Genomic DNA, 6000 nt, shown 5'->3' on the forward strand with positions numbered 1-6000 from the left:
TTCATCTGTCGATGGACATCTTGGCTCTTTCCACAGTTTGGCTATTGTGGACATTGCTGCTATAAACATTGGGATGCACGTACCCTTTGGATCCCTACATTTGTATCTTTGTGATAAATACCCAGTAGTGCAATTGCTGGATCATATGGTAGCTCTATTTTCAACTGTTTGAGGAACCTCCATACTGTTTTACAGAGTGGCTGAACCAGCTTGCATTCCCACCAACAGTGTAGGAGGGTTCCCCTTTCTCCACATCCCTGCCAACATCTGTCGTTTCCTGACCTGTTAATTTTAGCCATTCTGACTGGTGTGAGGTGGTATCTCATTGAGGTTTTGATTTGGAATTCCCTGATGCCGAGTGATGTTGAGCACTTTTTCATGTGTCTGTTGGCCATTTGGATGTCTTCTTTGGAAAAATGTCTGTTCATGTCCTCTGCCCATTTCTTGATTGGATTATTTGTTCTTTGGCTGTTGAGTTTGATAAGTTCTTTATAGATTTCGGATACTAGCCCTTTATCTGATATGTCATTTGCAAATATCTTCTCCCATTCTGTCGGTTGTCTTTTGGTTTTGTGGACTGTTTCTTTTGCTGTGCAAAAGCTTTTTATCTTGATGAAATCACAATAGTTCATTTTTGCCCTTGCTTCCCTACCTTTGACGATGTTTCTAGGAAAAATTTGCTGCGGCTGAGGCCAAAGAGGTTGCTACGTGTGTTCTCCTTTAGGATTTTGATGGACTCCTGTCTCATGTATAGGTCTTTCAACTATTTGGAGTCTATTTTTGTGTGTGGTGTAAGGAAATGGTCCAGTTTCAATCTTCTGCATGTGACTGTCCAATTTTCCCAACACCATTTGTTGAAGAGACTGTCTTTTTGCCATTGGACATTCTTTCCTGCTTTGTCAAAGATTAGTTGACCATAGAATTGAGGGTCCATTTCTGGGCTCTCGATTCTGTTTCATTGATCTATGTGTCTGTTTTTGTGCCGGTACCATACTGTCTTGATGATGACAGCTTTGTAATAGAGCTGGAATACCGGAATTGTGATGCCCCCAGCTTTGCTTTTCTTTTTCAACATTCCTCTAGCTATTCGGGGTCTCTTCTGGTTCCATACAAATTTTAGGATGATTTGTTCCATTTCTTTGAAAAAGTGGATGGTATTTTGATGGGGATTGTATTGAATGTGTAGATTCCTCTAGGTAGCATTGACATCTTCACAACGTTTGTTCTTCCAATCCGTGAGCATGGAACGTTTTTCCGTGTCTTCCGTGTCCGAAGAATGTGTATTCTTCAATTTCTTTCATGACTATTTTATAGTTTTCTGAGTACAGATCCTTTGTCTCTTTGGTTAAATTTATTGCTAGGTATCTTATGGTTTTGGGTGCAATTGTAAATGGGATCAACTCTATATTTTGTCTCTCTTCTGTCTTGTTGTTGGTGTATAGGAATGCCACTGATTTCTGCGCATTGATTTTATATCCTGGCACTTTACTGAATTCCTGTATGAGTTCTAGCAGTTTTGAGGTGGAGTCTTTTGGGTTTTCCACATAAAGTATCATATCATCTGCAAAGAGTGAGAGTTTGACTTCCTTCTTGCCAATTTGGATACTTTTGATTTCTTTTTGTTGTCTGATTGCTGTGGCTAGGACTTCTAATACTATGTTGAATAGCAGTGGTGATAGTGGATATCCCTTCCGCATTCCTGACCTTAGGGGAAAAGCTCTCAGCCTTTCCCCATTGAGAATGATATTCGCTGTAGGTTTTTCATAGATGGCTTTTATGATCTTGAGGTATGTAACCTCTATCCCTATACTCTGAAGAGTTTTGATCAAGAAAGGATGCTGTATTTTGTCAAATGCTTTTTCAGCATCTATTGAGAGGATCATATGATTCTTGTACTTTCTTTTGTTAATGTATTGTATCACGTTGATTGATTTGCGGATGTTGAACCAGCCTTGCAGCCCAGGGATAAATCCCACTTGGTCGTGGTGAATAATCCTTTTAATGTACTGTTGGATCCTATTGGCTAGTATTTTGGCGAGAATTTTTGCATCCAGGTTCATCAAGGATATTGGTCTGTAATTCTCCTTTTTGATGGGGCTCTTTTTCTGGTTCTGGGATCAAGGTAATGGTGGCCTCATAAAATGAGTTTGGAAGTTTTCCTTCCATTTCTAATTTTTGGAACAGTTTCAGGAGAATAGGTATTAATTCTTCTTTAAATGTCTGATAGAATTCTCCTGGGAAGCCATCTCGCTCTGGGCTTCTCTTTCTTGGGAGATTATTGATGACTGCTTGAATTTCCTTAGTGATTATAGGTCTGTTCAGGTTTTCTATTTCTTCCTGGTTCAATTTTGGTAGTTGATACATCTCTAGGAATGCACCCAGTTCTTCCAGGTTATCTAATTTGCTGGCATAGTGTTGCTCATAATATGTTCTTATAATTGTTTGTATTTCTTTGGTGTTGGTTGTGATCTCTCCTCTTTCATTCATGATTTTGTTGATTTGGGTCATTTCTCTTTTCTTTTTGATCAGTCTGGCCAGGGGTTTATCAATCTTGTTAATTCTTTCAAAGAACCAGCTCCTAGTTTCGTTGATCTATTGTACTATTCTTTTGGTTGCTATTTCAGTGATTTCTGCTCTGATCTTTATTATTTCTCTTCTCCTGCTGGGTTTAGGCTTTATTTGCTGTTCCTTCTCCAGCTCCTTTAGATGTAGGGTTAGGTTGTGTATTTGAGACCTTTCTTGTTTCTTGAAAAAGGCTTCTATTGCTATATACTTTCCTCTCAGGACTGACTTTGCTGCATCCCAAAGATTTTGAACAGTTGTGTTTTCATTCTCATTGGTTTCCATGATTTTTTTTAATTTTTTATTGTTATGTTAATCACCATATATTACATCATTAGTTTTTGGTGCAGTGTTCCATGATTCATTGTTTGTTCATAACACCCAGTGCTCCATGCAGAACGTGCCCTCCTCAATACCCATCACCAGGCTAACCCATCCCCCTACCCCCCTCCCCTCTAGAACCCTCAGTTTGTTTTTCAGAGTCCATCATCTCTCATGGTTCGTCTCCCCCTCTGACATACTCCCCTTTTCTTCCTCTCCTGTTATCTTCTTCTTTTTCTTTTTTCTTAAAATATGTTGCGTTATTTGTTTCAGAAGTACAGAACTGTGATTCAACAGTCTTGTACAATTCACAGCGCTCACCGTAGCACATACCCTCCCCAATGTCTATCACCCAGCCACCCCATCCCTCCCACCCCCAACCACTCCAGTAACACTCAGTTTCTTTCCTGAGATTAAGAATTCCTCATATCAGTGAGGTCATGTGATACATGTCTTTCTCTGATTGACTTATTTCACTCAGCATAACACCCTCCAGTTCCATCCACGTCGTTGCAAATGGCAAGATCTCATTCCTTTTGATGGCTGCATAATATTCCATTGTGTATATATACCACTTCTTCTTTATCCATTCATCTGTCGATGGGCATCTTGGCTCTTTCCACAGTTTGGCTATGGTGGACATTGCTGCTATAAACATTGGGGTACACGTACCCCTTCGGGTCCCTACATTTGTATCTTTGTGATAAATACCCAGTAGTGCAATGGCTGGATCGAACGGTAGCTCTAATTTCAACTGTTTGAGGAACCTCCATACTGTTTTCCAGAGCGGTTGCACCAGCTTGCATTCCCACCAACAGTGTAGGAGGGTTCCCCTTTCTCCACATTCCCGCCAACATCTGTCGTTCCCTGACTTGTTAATTTTAGCCATTCTGATGGGTGTGAGGTGGTATCTCATTGAGGTTTTGATTTGGATTTCCCTGATGCCGAGCGATGTTGAGCACTTTTTCATGTGCCTGTTGGCCATTTGGATGTCTTCTTTGGAGAAATGTCTGTTCATGTCTTCTGCCCATTTCTTGATTGGATTATTTGTTCTTTGGGTGTTGAGTTTGATAAGTTCTTTATAGATTTTGGATACTAGCCCTTTATCTGATATGTCATTTGCAAATATTTTTTCCCATTCTGTCGGTTGTCTTTTGGTTTTGTGGACTGTTTCTTTTGCTGTGCAAAAGCTTTTTATCTTGATGAAATCCCAATAGTTCATTTTTGCTCTGGCTTCCCGTGCCTTTGGCAATGTTTCTAGGAAGAAGTTGCTGCGGCTAAGGTCGAAAAGTTTGCTACCTGTGTTCTCCTTTAGGATTTGGATGGACTCCTGTCTCACGTTTAGGTCTTTCAACCATTTGGAGTCTATTTTTGTGTGTGGTGTAAGGAAATGGTCCAGTTTCATTCTTCTGCATGTGGCTGTCCAATTTTCCCAACACCATTTGTTGAAGAGACTGTCTTTTTGCCATTGGACATTCTTTCCTGCTTTGTCAAAGATAAGTTGACCATAGAGTTGAGGGTCCATTTCTGGGCTCTCGATTCTGTTCCATTGATCTATGGGTCTGTTTTTGTGTCAGTACCATACTGTCTTGATGATGACAGCTTTGTAATAGAGCTGGAAGTCTGGAATTGTGATGCCGCCAGCTTTGCTTTTCTTTTTCAGTATTCCTCTGGCTATTCTGGGTCTCTTCTGGTTCCATACAAATTTTAGGATTATTTGTTCCATTTCTTTGAAAAAAAGTGGATGGTATTTTGATGGGGATTGCATTGAATGTGTAGATTGCTCTAGGTAGCATTGACATCTTCACAATGTTGATTCTCCCAATCCATGAGCATGGAACGTTTTTCCATTTCTTTGTGTCTTCTTCAATTTCTTTCATGAGTATTTTATAGTTTTCTGAGTACAGATCCTTTGCCTCTTTGGTTAGATTTATTCCTAGGTATCTAATGGTTTTGGGTGCAATTGTAAATGGGATCGACTCCTTGATTTGTCTCTCTTCTGTCTTGTTGTTGGTGTATAGGAATGCCACTGATTTCTGTGCATTGATTTTATATCCTGCTACTTGACTGAATTCCTGTATGAGTTCTAGCAGTTTTGGGGTGGAGTCTTTTGGGTTTTCCACATACAGTATCATATCATCTGCAAAGAGTGAGAGTTTGACTTCCTCTTTGCCGATTTGGATGCCTTTGATTTCTTTTTGTTGTCTGATTGCTGTGGCTAGGACTTCTAATACTATGTTGAATAGCAGTGGTGAGAGTGGACATCCCTGCCGCGTTCCTGACCTTAGAGGAAAAGCTCTCAGCCTTTCCCCATTGAGAATGATATTTGCTGTAGGTTTTTCATAGATGGCTTTTATGATATTGAGGTATGTACCCTCTATCCCTATACTCTGAAGAGTTTTGATCAAGAAAGGATGTTGTACTTTGTCAAATGCTTTTTCTGCATCTATTGAGAGGATCATAGGATTCTTGCTCTTTCTTTTGTTAATGTATTGTATCACGTTGATTGATTTGCGGATGTTGAACCAGCCTTGCAGCCCAGGAATAAATCCCACTTGGTCCTGGTGAATAATCCTTTTAATGTACTGTTGGATCCTATTGGCTAGTATTTTGGTGAGAATTTTTGCATCCATGTACATCAAGGATATTGGTCTGTAATTCTCTTTTTTGATGGGGTCTTTGTCTGGTTTTGGGATCAAGGTAATGCTGGCCTCATAAAATGAGTTTGGAAGCTTCCCTTCCATTTCTATTTTTTGGAACAGTTTCAGGAGAATAGGTATTAATTCTTCTTGAAATGTCTGATAGAATTCCCCTGGGAAGCCATCTGGCCCTGGGCTTTTGTTTCTTGGGAGATTTTTGATGACTGCTTCAATTTCCTTAGTGGTTATAGGTCTGTTCAGGTTTTCTATTTCTTCCTGGTTCAATTTTGGTAGTTGATACATCTCTAGGAATGCACCCATTTCTTCCAGGTTATCTAATTTGCTGGCATAGAGTTGCTCATAATATGTTCTTATAATTGTTTGTATTTCTTTGGTGTTGGTTGTGATCTCTCCTCTTTCATTCATGATTTTGTTGATTTGGGTCATTTCTCTTTTCTTTTTGATCAGTCTGGCCAGG

The sequence above is a fragment of the Zalophus californianus genome, chromosome 3, assembly GCF_009762305.2.
Source record: "Zalophus californianus isolate mZalCal1 chromosome 3, mZalCal1.pri.v2, whole genome shotgun sequence".
In the NCBI taxonomy this organism is placed as follows: Eukaryota; Metazoa; Chordata; class Mammalia; order Carnivora; family Otariidae; genus Zalophus; species Zalophus californianus.